This window comes from Octopus bimaculoides, chromosome 11 (assembly GCF_046866305.1).
Source record: "Octopus bimaculoides isolate indiv1 chromosome 11, ASM4686630v1, whole genome shotgun sequence".
NCBI classification, from domain to species: domain Eukaryota; kingdom Metazoa; phylum Mollusca; class Cephalopoda; order Octopoda; family Octopodidae; genus Octopus; species Octopus bimaculoides.
Genome location: NC_142938.1, coordinates 1,371,714 through 1,387,555, shown reverse-complemented (window position 1 = coordinate 1,387,555; position 15,842 = coordinate 1,371,714). Strand labels below are relative to the sequence as shown.

The 15,842-nt window shown below is 36.4% G+C and overlaps 1 long non-coding RNA gene across 2 annotated transcripts in view; it reads right to left on the bottom strand.

Moving 5' to 3' along the window:
* LOC149133151 (uncharacterized) overlaps nt 1-15,737 on the bottom strand; it is a 139,114-nt gene extending 123,377 nt beyond the window's left edge. The window contains exons 1-2 of one of the 2 annotated variants that reach the window (XR_016243536.1): nt 15,516-15,737; nt 51-774 (exon numbers count right to left, since the gene is read on the bottom strand). This is a non-coding gene — a long non-coding RNA (uncharacterized LOC149133151). Of the gene's footprint in view, nt 1-50; nt 775-15,515 lie in introns of those variants that run through there. The other variant, XR_016243537.1, reaches the window with a different exon arrangement.
* Between the last annotated feature and the right edge of the window lie 105 nt (nt 15,738-15,842).

The window sequence follows — 15,842 nt, the reverse complement described above, 5'->3', positions numbered from 1 at the left end:
AGGGATATTCGAAAATATAATTAATAACAATTTTGATATTTTTCGAGGAAATATTTTTAAAAATATAAAAAAGAAATATTCAATGATTTATCGATATTTGAATTAAATGTCAGGTTGTGTTAAAGTTGTAAAACTCAGAAAGCGTTAATATATAAATCAAATATAATTGATTGTATATAATCTGCACATTTCAACGTCGGTTTAGAAAGTCATTTACGATAACAATAAAATATAAAAGAAAGCCACGACAGAAAATCTTTATGTTCTTCTGAATGATATGCCGGACCACAACAATTATAGATGACGTCGATCGCTTAGATATCAGTTAATTACTGGTGCCAATGGGACTGATTTTGTCGTGTTGTGCTTGTGGTAGAATTATCTTAGAAATTATTACTATTACAAGGGTCATGAGTGGAATGGTAATATGAGGAACTCATAAAGCAAAAAACTTAATGATTTGCGGTACTGAGTTACAATCATTTAAATTTTGTGGTTAAATCCCGTCGTAGTCTCCTTTGCCAGTTAGTTTTTATGGACAACTTACGTATAATAATGGCGAATGTAGAATATGTGTTGTACCACGTATATTGTATCGTATTGTTTGTGTTTCCAAAGCACTATCAGCCAAAAGTATGGGGATAGCAAGCGGAATAATGTTATACTCACTGCTAGAAATAGATGGGAAAATACTTCGTCCCTTAACGGTTACTAATCTGCAATATCATAATTTCATCGAGCCATGAGGAAGAAATAATTATTGCAGCTGAAAACCTACAGTCAGAGTAAACGTAGAAAGAAGAAAGAGGATAATTACAAAAAAATAAAATTACACGGTATTAAAGAACAAAAATAGGTGAAAAGGGAGAGTAAAATCCCACCTCGGAAAACTAACAAAGAAAATCAAAACGAAGATAGACTCACCAGTCACCGAAAATTAAACAGGTAACAAACAAAATTACACATCTGTAGACCTACTATTTTCCAAAAAGTTATAATCGCACAACATCAGTTAATTTCGGACAAAAGAGGAATGGTGATAGTGTGTTACCCTGGAAAATGCCACATGAAATGTTTACATCTCAAGCATTTAGAGATTCATTGGCACTGTTCAAAGTTAGTGTGGTTCTCCATGATCTCATACTTCCAGACAAAACATTTAGCAGAGTAGGCGGTATTTTATACATTTCCACACATTTCTTAATCCAGCTATGTGGTTGACTATCAAAAGCTTTTTTATAGTCTACCCAGGCTATCGACAAGTTTTTGTGTCGTTTGTGACAATCTTCTAAGATCATCGCATTGATGAGTAGCTGATCTTTACAATATTATTATTGTTGTTGTTGTTGTTGTTAACTTTGCTATTATTCTACACTTGTTCTGACACTTTTATTCGGTTGATGCTCGCCTATTTTAAAGTGGTTTTGTGTGTGTGTGTGTGTGTGTGCGTGTGTGTGTGTGTGTGTGTGTGTGTGTGTGTGTGTGTGTGTGTGTGTGTGTGTGTGTGTGTGTGTGTGTGTGTATGTGTGTGTGTGTGTGTGTGTGTGTGTGTTGCGTTTGTTAAGTTACAAATAACAACAAACATTTGCTTATGGAAAGACTCAATAATGATAGCAGAGTCAAATTTCGAATGCATAAAGAGTCTGACTGAGACTACATCCATAACTAATTTGACGGTCACAGCAACTTCAAACAGTTATCAAAATACGGAGTTGTAGACATGTTTATGGTGATAAGTTCAATAAAATCGACGGAGATGAGGCGGACTTAATGAAGTGAGAAGTTCTTATTAAATACAGTATGCTTCTAGATAATTGGTAATATTGAAATAAAGTACGATATTTTATTGCTGTGATATCATACTTTAGCATCTCATCTTGTTAAATCTGGTTTAATGAATTAATGGGGAGAAGAAAACATATATTTATACGCTATTTTTCAAATACTCTATACATACATACATACATACATATATACATACATATGCATACAAATGCGTGTGTATGCCTGTATCTGTGCATATAATATATATATATATATATATATATATATATATATATATATATATATATATATTAAATTCAAAAGAAAAGTAGAGAAAAAGAAAAAAGCAAACAAACGTGAGGACGTAGCACAAGTATTATATTAATATGACGCTCAGAGAAAGAAGAGAGTAGTTGTTTCATGTTTCGAGCACAGCTCTTCTTCGGAAACAGGAAAATTCAAAGGGAAATAATGAAATGTGTGTGCATGTGTATGTATGTGTGCGTGTGTGCGTGCGTGCGTGCGTGTATCTATGTGGCTGTGTAATAAAACTTTTACTTCCCAACCACATGGTTCCGGGTTCAGTTCTAGTGAGTCTCACCGTGAGCAAGTGTCTTCTGTTATAGCTTTGGGCCGACCAAACCTTTTTCAGTGGATTTGGTAGCCAGAAACGGAAAGAAGCCAATCATATATATATATATATATATATATATATATGCACACACACGTGTGCGTGTCTTCGTGTCTGTTTGACAACCGATGTTGGTTTGAGCGGTGGTAATGACTCCCTCAAAGTGCCGGGTGTTGAAACACTTGAAATTCATAGACATGCAAGACAACTCACCCTTAATCCCATTCAAGAGCAATGCGCATCGATGTTTCGCCATTTTTGTAGATTATTAGCATCAACTAATCTAAACGAGTCGGAGGCGATTCTAGTTTATGACTCTATGCAAAGTGTGAAAAGCATTTGCTGGTGTGACACGACGGTGCATACGTAAGAGTAAATTCAAATATAAACTGGAAGCTACGATAGTGTTGTAAATATTCTCCGCCACACACGATGTATGGGCACTGCTTGTTGGCCGGTAGGGTACGGTTTAGCGAGATGGGGGGATTACTCTTTTAAAGGGCCGAGTGCTTAGAAGAAGAAGAAGATTTACTGAAAAGGATTTAAAGAAAGAGGGTATGGTCACTTCAGGAACGCCTTTGACAATCGGTAAGAAGAAGCATAACCTGATAAAAACAACAGCAACAAGAACACGACGATTCCTCAATATTGATTGGTTCTCTCTTTTAATGAGGTTCCATAATATCTTCAATTAAGATATACCAGTATCGATTAATTACAGGTGTGTCTCCTAGTTAATCCATAATCAATATAGAGTTTTATTTATGTTAACTTCCAAAAGTATCATACAAAATATGTAGTTTATAAAACATATTTATAAATAAATGTGTATACATACATGCACACAAACACACATTTATTTATATATAGATACATATATATATTTGTATATTATACATATATTTATGCATACATGCATATATAGACACACACACATACATACATACATACATGCCTTCCTTCCTCAGAGGACGAATTTAATTAAAAACAGAAAACATGCATATATACACACATACGTGCATGTATACATAACATATACGTACATGCATACATACACACATACATACATGCATGCACACATACACACGTACATGCATACATACCTACATAAAAACATACATGCATGCATGCATATATACATACATACATACACACATACATACGTGCGTATATACGCACATACACACACACATACATAAATACATACATGCATGCATACGTGCGTACATACACACACATACATACACACACATACATACACACACATACATACACACACATACATACACGCACATACATACAAACACTACGAACACAGAGTCATTATAAAATCCGTGTATTTTATTTAAAATGAGTCTAAGCTTATTCCTGTTTTGTCAGAATTAATCAGTGAAAATCGTGTGTGAAACCATTACGTTTTTAAATAGATTCGTTTTTCTCGAAAATGTTAACTCTGTATATGTCCTTCATCATTATGTATGTAGAAAATGTGATGCTGCGATTCAAAGGTTCCAGGTATTCTTTGCAGCGCTGATTTTCTATTCCACATTAAGTTACCTCAGTTATGTCCGCCCCAAAAGCAACGTTTCTTTGCCCACTGTCTCCCTCTTAGCATCAATGATCTATTTAAGGCGGCGAACTGGCAGAATGTTTAGCACGACGGGGGGAAATGCTTATCGGCATTTCGTCCTTCTTTATGTTCTGAGTTCAAATCCCACCGAGGTCGACTTTGCTTAGCATCTCTTCCGAGACGACACAATAGGAACCAGTTGATCGCAGGGGTGGATATAATCAACTTTTTCCCTCCCTCGAAACAGCTGGCATGGTGCCGAAAAATTCTAACCAATATCAGTGATTAGTTCGAGGTGTTTCCGTCTCAATCGTATCTCTTTCTTCTCTTCACTATTTTATGACCAACTGTACACAGTGTTATTGAATCAAGGGTTTTATTTAAAGTGACCTCAAAGTAGGGAATGTATTAGTAAAGTCAAATCGAAAACAGGAAGAGAGGAATAAAAAAAGAGAAGAAAAAAAAAGAAAATGGATAATTTCTTCCCATACGCACAACAGCGTTTTACGCGGATGAAGATCTTGTTTCAGGCGCGGTGTCACTTGTTTACCGGGGCTAAGCCATTCCTTACGCTGCTTCTTATTGATGTACATGCTCCATTTTTCGTCGCCAGTAAAGAAAGGACATGTATGATGTATTCCAAGATGAAATTAGTCTGAATAAACACAGAATAGTCATGGGTGGAACTGCATTTGATTATATGGCTGCCACCACTCGACATTTCTGCAAATAGGATTGATCTGGAGTCAAACAACAAAAACCACTGCCCATAGAACCAAAGAAATACATACAAAACAACTAAAGAATACAAAAATACTCCGACTTTATTCCATTTCGACTTCATTCGTTTCTGTTTTATGCGTCTTTCAATCAATAATTACCTCATAAAATTATCAACTCATAAAATCGAATTAGATTTCCACCATTAAACATTTGTAAAATGTCTGTCGACTTCTTGAGACCGACATCTGTTGCTGAGGTTTCAAATCAGCCCAACAAACGATAAAGAGATAAACATAAACGCTGTTGATTTATTTTTGTTTGCGAATCATTAAAAACAACTTCTTTTACTAAAATAATTCATACCGTTTAATATAGAGACAAAGGAAGAAAGTTCCCATAACAACGCTGACATTAAAATACGTAATAAATATTAACAAATTACAAAAAGTTCATCAGCCAAAGGAACAAAACTCCTTAATTAAGACTTTGTTTAGTTTATTTGTTTTCAGTGTCTCTTTCTTTCAGACTTCTGGAATAATTAATTTCGGTACAAAAATGGATGAACCAAAGAAAATGACCCTAGGTTAAATGTTAGAATACAAATGGACTTTAAATCTGTTTTGAAAACTAACTTAGAAAACGGAAGCATTTTTTAAATGAAGGCAATTCGTATAGCGTGAACCGGCCGTTTACATGGCAACACAGACATCTTGGAATGCATCATATATGTTCTTTCTTTACTGGCGACGAAGAATGGAGCAAGTACAATAGTTTTTCCATCCAAATAATTTTGAAGAATGCAAAATAAATGATAATTAGATAGGGCAATGTCCGATGATAGGTGCTCCAGCTTTTGGAATGTCATCCTCGCTCTATGTGGTCGAGCATTATCCTGATGGAAGAGCACCTTTCGTTTCGAAACCAAAGATGGTCGTTTTTCTCCTAGCACTGATTTAAGCCACTCAAGCTGCTCGCAGTATCTTTTCCTTTTGTTATTGTTTGATTTGGCTTTAAAAGTTGAAAGTAGACTAAACCTTTCGTATCCCACCAAACAGATAACAACACCTTACATGGGTTTCTCCCTTTCCCTACCCACTGTCTTCGGCGCTTGACATTTTTATAGAGAACCCATTCACTATTCGGTGCAAAAAAGGTCCATTCGTGTGACGTGACAGCAGAGAAGAGCACACATTCACCCTCTGCACGCGATTAGACTTGGAAAATTTGTGAGGGACCCATTGACCCAATTTGCTGACTTTTCTAATGGCATGCGGGTGTCGATGAATGTATTGAATGACCAAATCCAAGCTTCTTTGCTAATTCCTCAACAGTTACGATGGGATTTTGTTCCACCAGGGTTTGCAAGACGTCCTCATCGAGCTCTACAGGTCTTCCAGTAAGAGGGTCATCTTCTACGCTGTAGTTTCCGGATCGGAATTTCTGGAACCACCATTGACACTGGCTCACTCTTATCGTCCGATCCCCATACACTGCATTAATATTCCTCGCACTTTCCGTTGCGTTGTTGTTTTTATTGAACTCATAAAGTAAAATGCGCACATTTGTCACTTCTATTATAGCTTTGAAAAATAACTGTTAAAATCGAACTGCACTCTTCAAAACTTGCACTAAGAATAAGGGAACGGATCTATTTTAAAACGGGGGCCACATTTTTCATTAATGTTTTACGTAGTGTTTTTGGTACGGAAAGACTTTCAAACTTCGTATACTTATCTATTTTGTGTTATAGAACAGAAAAATATTTTTGTATTCGAATTTATTTCATGTAAAAAATTGTCTTATTTCGATAATTTCAACCAATCACTGACAAGTATTCAGTTGTTTATATTTACTCCTTTGGCTGATTAAGCGATGTAAAGCGTATTTAATCTCCATACCTTCGTTTTATTTGCTTTTTTCATTTTAAATTTGCTTTAACCCTAACCCTACGGTTAGGGTTAATTGTTTCAGAATCGTTTGTTTATGTAGTCGGCACTTAATGTATATCGGCTGAATGGACGTCAGTGATTGGTTGAAATTACAGAAATACAACTTTCACATGGAATAACTTATGGATTTCTTTTTTTTTTTAAGAAGACTAAGAGAAAAAGATGTTTTATATGACACATTCTACCAGTGTTCCAAGTTTCAAAGTGTTTCGTTAATGAAAAATGTGGCCCCCGTTTTAAAAAAGATCCGAATAAGGCAAAAACTAAGAACAAGGTAAAATTACTCCCTGCTTTTATAGCAAATTGATGCAGGTAATTTATCCCGCCCCCTCGGACTTTTAGTTTGTGCAATTGTAAAAACCGCGTTATTTATGGGATGACCCAATATATATGTACGTATATATATGTACATATATGTATATATTATTATTATTATTATTATATCGGATGCCAACTCGAGCAACTGGTGGCAGTTTAATGATCCAGTATTTTAATGGCAGTCAGTATTGCGTGACTTTGGCACCAAGAATTGCCAGTAGTTGCCATTTTGGTTTCAGTCTCTGAAATTTTATGTGGGCGTGTGTGTGTGTTTGTGTGCGTGCATCCGTGTGTATCTATGCGTATATATATATATATATATATATATATATATATATATATATATATTATGTATGTATGTATGTATGAGTAGTGCCAAGTCAGCTTATATTTTGTTCAAACGATCTTATGAAACTAATTTCTTTCTTGTGGTCGGTAGATGAAAATAACAGAAATTAGTGTGGGGGTGGAATATTACATTTTACTGCGACTTTCTGTCTTCAGTATATTTTTATTCATAGTGCCTGGTCATGATATTACCATCCTTTCAATACACGCAAACACACACACACACACATACACACATAGTGGATGTCTACACTTGTTTGTGTCCTAAACTTCTGTTATATCGAATAATTACGTCACTCGCTTCTCATGAGAATATGCAGGCACGCGCGTGTGTGTGTGTGTGTGTGTGTGTGTGTGTGTGTGTGTGTGTGTGTGTGTGTGTGTGTAAAACCATTCATTTATAATTTCAACATCCGTCGACGCATGAATCTCTTAAAAGATTAACATCCAACTTCCTCCTCGCCACAACACTAGACCCTATCTAATTAACAACCAACGTTTCAAACCATCAATCGCACCTGGCCTCTCTTATTAATGTCACCGAAGCACATCGTAAATGGTGCCCTGTACACGAATTGATATTTATCACAGATCGTAAACTAATCCGTAAAATCAACGTAAACATTTGTAGACGTGTCAACGTGTTTGTCAACTTGAATATCGATAGTTGTTCCTTAATCACGTTTTTTCTTACGTTTCCGTATATATTTATTCGAGAGTTTTCGGTTTCCGATTTCTTGTGACAGATTGAGCGATTTAATCCAGGTTATTTACTAAATACGTTCCTTGTGTGATGTATACGTATATTATCTATCCGTCTGTTTACCTGTGTGTGTGTGTGTGTGTGTGTGGATTATATAATCTATACTGTCGTGGAGTATATCCCTGTTTATGGCATATGACCAAGTCAGAATGTTACAGACTCTTTCGCGACATTTATTGCACTTAACAATATCGACGACTCTTCAAGCATGGCTGCAATCTATACTTTTTTCTTTTGGATGTAACCCACGCTGTTGCGATTGATTTTGTACAGCGTTCCTTCTTTTCATAGTTGACTAATTTTGTAACATTTCATCACTGTTGGTTTCTAAGACGACTTGTGATTATTTCACCCGGCCTTGAAGTTCTCCCCGTTACCCCAAAACGCGTGACTGTGTCCGTCCATTATTGTAGTTGAACTCTCGCTCCCTTTCGTAGAATCACAGCCACTGTACTGCATTGACTATTCACTGAACGCTTACTACTGGTCCTACATTTTCATTTTTTTTTTTTTTTTTGGTTGCTCCGTCTTCCAAATCCACTCACAAGGCTTTGGTCGGCCCGAGGCTATAGTAGAAGACACTTGCCCAAGGTGGCACCCAGTGGGACCGAACCCGGGACCATGTGGTTGGTAAGCAAGCTACTTACCACACAGCCACTCCTGCGCCCTATACACATACATACATATATATATATTGCGTATATAGATACATTTTAAATAATGTCTATTTATGGTTGTACATAAATATTTTAATCTTAATTTTTTTTCTATTATCTTTTATAATAATTTTTATTTTCTTTATTTTGCTTTCGCTTTTTACTTCGATTCTTTATCAGTTTCTGTTTGTCAGCTTGTTATAACTATTTTCAATACTAATTTTATTGGTGTTGTTTACGGCTATTATTGTTATCGCTGTTGTTGTTGTTATATGACTATTATTATAATGTTTATCACTATTGTCACCACCACCACCACCACCACCACCACCACCACCACCACCACCACCATCATCATCATCATCATCATCATCATCATCATTATTATTATTATTATTATTACATTTATCACTGCTGTTACTAGGCTTTTTTATTACGACTTTCGCATTTTCTCTTATTACTTTGGTGCCTTATTTTATTTCTATTTTCAATTATTTTATTATCTTTTTTTTTTAAATTTAGTTTTCCATTTCATTTTCACTTTAACAATTATCATTTTTCATCTCCTTATATGATCATTATTTATGGACTCAGTCTCTCCCGTTATTTGTTCATTCCCTGTCTTTTATTGCGTTCATGTATTGGCAAACACTATTCTTTATAGAAAAACCTTTACATAAAACCCCTCTTGTTAAATCTTATCTTTTATCTTTTACTTGTTTCAGTCGTTGGACCACAGCCATGCTGGGGCATTACCTTGAGGAATTTTTCAGTCAAATGAATCGAGCCTATACTTTTTTTTAAGCTTAGCAGTTCTTTTGCTGAACTGCTAAGTTACGGGGGACGTAAACGCACCAATACCCGTTGTCAAGTCGTCGTCGTGGACAGATACAGACACACATACACATATACATGTGTATGTATATATATATATATATATATATATATATATATATATATATATATATATGGATCGGGGGGTTGTTGTGTCACTGTTGTCCATCACCTCCGCTTGACAACCGGTGTTAGTGTGTTAACATCCTTGTAACTCAACCGTCCCTCAAAAGTGGCCGACAGGCTTTAAAAGAATACTGGGTTCGATTCATTCGAGAAAATATTCGTGAAATCGGTGCCCCAGCGTGGTCGCAATCAAATGACTAAAACAAGTAAAAGATAAAAGATATATTCTACATCGTTCCTGCCAAATGTCAAAATAGCCAATCAGTCAACCAGACAATTCTCAACTTAGCATTTCCATCTTTATTGAAGATGTTTTGATGAAATTGATCCTCAGATAATCTAACTCAAGTCACACGATTTCGGTTCAGGTGGAGAATTGGTGATGATATAATTTCAGGAATTAAGGGAACCGAATCAATTCGTTTCTGGAAAAGGTAGATTTTTATCAATCAAAGTTCACAACCACCACAACTACCACCAACACCACAACCACACAAACACCACCGTTCTGACCACCATGACCACATCCACCTGCTAACCGCCACCACAGCCACCGCCACCACCACCTTGAAAAAATATAGACCGTCTGTTATTATTGGAAACCTGATAAGCCATTAATTCTTACATCGAACCATAATCTCACTGTTTGGTTGGTCAACTATTCCATCCTCTTCCAACATCTACACACCACTACCAACAACAAAAACACCACGAACATCTCCACCAGAACCATTGCCACCATCAACCCCCATTACCACTCATAAACACAGACACCTTTGTGCACACCACCATCCTCGGTACCACCAACTCCCATAAGACCGTGAGGAAAACCACAATTCAAATATAACATAATATACCATGTAAAAAACAGAGGTCTGTATTACTCTGTGTGTGTGTGTGTGTGTGTGTGTGTGTGTGTGTGTGTGTGTGTGTGTGTGTGTGTGTGCCTGTATGTCTGTGTAGACAGACAGTCAGACAGAGAAAGAGATGCACATACATATATACATATATATGTGTGTATACAGTGTATTCGGACGTTTGACAGTTTTTTTGTCTCCTTTTTTTTTTTTTCAGGAACAGTTTGATATATTAATGAATAGTCAACGGCGCTGGAAAGCATAAAGATAAAGATTGTAGTTGAGGAAAAATTAGCTGTCATTGAGGACTGGAAGCCATATTGGAAAAGATTTACTTGGATCGTGAGGATTGGCAGCTGGTATCAAAATGTAAGCATCACGACCGCTGCTCAGTGCTTTGTGAACACTGTAAATGCTGTAAGACGCGGCATAGACAACAGCAATGGAGTTTACGAAGCCGTGGTCCGTAGGAAGGGACACATCAGGCGTTCTGGCTGTGTCCGCACGACCGAATTCATCTAATAACTGCAGGACAAGGTGATGGAAGATTCGGGTATGGGTATGCGGGCTTTGGCGAGAGAGATGGGCGTTGCTGTCGCCACCAGGACACTGGCTCTGAATGAGGATCGTCGCTTCAACTCGTACAAGATGTGCAAGGGACAAATTCTCAACTGGTACTTCGAAACGATGAGACAAAATCAACCTCGGCAGCATTTGAACTCAGAACGCAAAGAACTGGAAGAAACGCCGCTAAATAATTTGCATAAAAGCTTGTGCCCCGGAAATTCTGGTCTCACTGAAAGCCATCACATCTATATCTAGAGAACCGAGGTCGTTGATCAGGGGCCACTGCATCTAAAGAGACGTCTTAATACGGCCATGTGGGATAAGAAGTTAAGAAAGTGAGAAGGACCATTTATTTTGTTCCTCTGGATGGACAGGTGATATTTCCTTTCCATGGATGTTGTCGTGGATGTTTCCATGAGTAAGTCTTTTTAGAGTCATCTGATATTTCCTCGGTGCTGCTTCCATTCTTGCAACCGCTGCGACTGTAGCTGCACGCTCTTTAATGCAGTCGCCGTCGATATTTGTAGCTTTTGTTACTGGCATCATTAATGTGGTGTCGGCTGCAATAAAGATCTTTCAGCACTTTTTGAAGCTGAAGCTTTGAACAGCTCCAAGGAAAAAGACGAAATAACAGCAGAAATTGCAGGAAGCTAAAAACGGATCGACAGAATGCAATGATAAAGCGATGGGGGGAGGGGGGGAACTGACGGAATTGAATTACAGAAAACTCGAAGTATTAGCTGAGGGCAGGAATGGAAACTGTGAGTGAATGATTCTTGATCATTGCACTAGATCCTAATTAGAAATCACAAAAAATTCATCGAATTAATTAGAATAGAGTAATTGCATAAAATGTAAACGTTTGGAAGAAACAATGTGCTACATGGTGGGTTTTTTTGCCCCCCGATACTAATACACAAGGAGTACACTAACAGGTAAATTACACAAAGATTATGAAACACTAAGAAAAAACAAATTGGTATAAACATGTAGGAAAAAAGCAAAGAAGAATGACCGAATAAACATATTCTAGCCAGACAAAGAAATAAAAAGATAATCGGTCAGATATTGTTAGCATAGACTAGAGGGAAGGAAGTTCCCAACTGAAGAAGCAATTACAACAGAGAAAAATTAACCAGCGATAAAAAATCTGGAAATAGAGACAACCAGAATGGGGGAGGGGTCGGAGAAGGATGTGAAAACAAAAACAGTCTCAAAATACTAGGCATCGTGGGAATAATTAAATATTATTATGTTGGGATATACTATAATCGAAATTACAACATTTACAAGTATGCGTAACATAGAGGAAACAAGACCATTAAACACTGAACATACTTGTATACATGATTAAACTATATTAAATACAAGAGAGAGAGACAGAGAGAGAGAGAGAGAGAGAGAAGCAAAACGAAACTAAATTATATACGAAAAGTACTCAGAGAGAGCTGCAAGAGTCAACAACGCAGTGAAATAAGCAATAAAACGAAGACTGCTGATAAAAATAATCAAGTTGAAGAGAGGCTGATATAGGTTTATTTTTGTATGCTTTTTGTTAGTTTATATTCACCAAATGTCTGACGTATTTTTAATTGGCCAAATTAAATGCCTTTATTGCATTGATAACAATTTCAGCGTATATCATAAAAACTTATATGGATATACACATACATACATACACACAAGGATGTATATATATCTCCTATACACACATACACAAACACATATATAGCTTATGCACACATACATAAATACCTAGATCCTATACACACATATATAACCTATGCACACACATAAATATATATCCTATACACACACATGCATGTATATATCCTATACACTATATCCTACACACACACACACACACACACACACATATATATATATATATATTATCAACAAATACATATATATATATACATAAGGTCTGATCAATAAGTATCCTGACTATTGCCATAGCAACGAAGCTAAAGCAGACAGAGTGAAGCCTCTTGGCAAAGATTGACCTTGAACTCTGCTGTGCATGCGCACAAAGTTTTAATATTCTAGCTCACTTCCGCTATTTACAGCAATGCTTCGAAGGGAGGTGTGTAGCGAGTGAACATCGCATTGACCATGACAGGGAAAGCTGCCATGGTGATACCTGCTTAGAGTCCGACGCAAAGTTGCAGAAAGTGTATGGAGAGGAGTGTATGAGCCGCACACAAGTGTACGAGTGGTTCAGATGTTTCCAAGATGGTCGAAAAATCTCGATATTGATGAACGTTCTGGGAGAGCCGCCTCCAGCAGAACTCAGAAAAACATCACAGATGTGCGTTCAACTGTGAGGGTAAATCGTCGAATTATTATCCGTGTGTTATTAGAGGATGTTCAGATTAGTTACGGTTCAGTTCAGTCCATTATCCCTGAAGATTTGGGTTTGAGACGCACGAATGCCAAGTTTGTGGCAAAACTGCTTTCAGCTGACCAAAATAACACTTGGGTTTCAGTTGCACAAAATCTCCTTGATTGTGTTGAGAACGATGAAAACACTTTGAAAACTTTGCGTAGGCCTCTGAGCAGGTATTACCAAGCTTTTGGCAAAATTTGATGCAGATTCTCTGCTCAACTTTCTCTGTCACGGCCAATGCGACCATCACACGCTACACACGTTCCTTACAAGCACTGCTGTAAACAGCGGAAGTAAGCTAGAACGTTACAACTTAGTACGCGTGCACAGCAGAGTTCAAGGAGAATCTGTGCCATGTGGCTTCACTCTGTGTACTTTAGTTTCATTACTATAACAACAGTCAGGATACTTATTGATCAGACCACGTATATGATGATGATGATGATGATGATATATATATATATATATATATATATATATATATATATATATATGCTATACACACATACATACACATATATATATCCTTTACACTTATACATATCCTATACACATATATATGTGTGTGTGTTATTCATACATACATATGCACATTTATAATATACAGTATATATATACAGTATATATATATATATATATATATATATATATATATACACACATACACCAATAACAACTTCCAGATGATATCAAGGCAACCACACATAGCATACAATAAAAATACAATTTTAAATTTCACTTCTTAATAAATTGATTTTAGTTTGTAAAATATATTTAGGAGAGAAACCACAATAAACACTTCAGAAGTCTATGAAAAATTTTAAAATCTAATAAAAACAATCAAAAACGATGAACTAAAAGAAAAAAAAAGAAAAACAGAAAAAAACCCCAAAAATGTAAAGTTTTTGTAAATTGAGAAAAAAATATCACATAAAACCACTTCTCTCTCTTGTGTGTGTGTGTGTGTGTGTGTGTGTACATCAGTTCCTCACACAATGATATCTAATTGACAAGTAGAAACCACATGTCTGAAGACAAGGTACAGATGGCAGGCATCTTATTTCTACTTCTGCCTCTGACGATCTGTTTTAGCTGATTAAACACTGTAAATTTGATACATTTTATTGATTAGTAGCTATATATATATATATATATATATATATATATATATATATATATATATATATATATATATATATTTCAGCTTTTGAATTGCATTGTCTTGCATTGAGTATTACTTGAATTTTCACAGATTTACCAGTACATCTGATCTTTCAGCTGTTGCTGATCTGAGTCCTGGAGTAGCCAAGAGTATAAACAAGGCAGTGTGTCTCTCGATGTCACATGAGGTCTGTCTCTGTGAATCAGTGCATGTTTTACAAGAAGGGTTTCAATGTTTGGACAACTGCGATGTGTTGGAGCGGCTGAAGAACAGCAATCAACTCTGGCACAACAGGTAAGAGTAGTCTCTCTCTTCCTTTCTATGAAGAAAGTCAAATAGAATTTCAGTAAAGATTATGAAATAAAGATGACAGTGATACGTTTATGGCAAATATCTTATTGTACTTGTTTCAGTCATTAGACTGCAGCCATGCTGGGGCACTGCCTTGAACAGTTTTTGTCAAATGAATTGGCATGTTCTTTTACTTCAGTCAGGACTGCAACCAAACTGGGGCATCGCCTAGAAGGGTATATTTGATCAAATCAACCCCGGAATTTATTGTAAGCCTGGTATTTAATCTATTGGTTGGATTATGTCACACTGCTAAGTTATAAGGGTAACCAAAACAACACAGGTCATTAACGATGAAAGGCAAACACAAACGTGTACACACTCTGGCACACATAAATATAAACCAGGCTTCCATGCGATTACCATCTGCCATATTCACCCACAAGACAACAGTTAGAGCTAGGTTTTAGTGGAAGACACATGTCTGAGGTACCATGAAGTAGAAGTGAACCCCCAAATCATCTAGATATGCAACCATACCTGTACCTTTATTGAAGACAAACTTACCTTGATAATAGTAGAGTGCAACTTGAAAACCACCTTGATAGATGGTCAAACTGCTTTGGTAGATGGTCAGACTGCTTTGGTAAATGGTCAAAGTAAATACCTTGTGATATTTGGCTACTCTCCTCTTTATATTCTAAATTCACATCCGAGTCCATTTTGCCTTTCATTTTATCAAGGCCATTATATTTTATGTAATGTGGTCAACATAATTGGCTATACTCTAGAAGGTGGTACCCCAGTATGGCCACAGTCCATATACTCTTGATGTAAACCCATACTCTTAATGAAGAGAAAAAAAAAATCATTCATCCTTCCAGGTTTTCAATC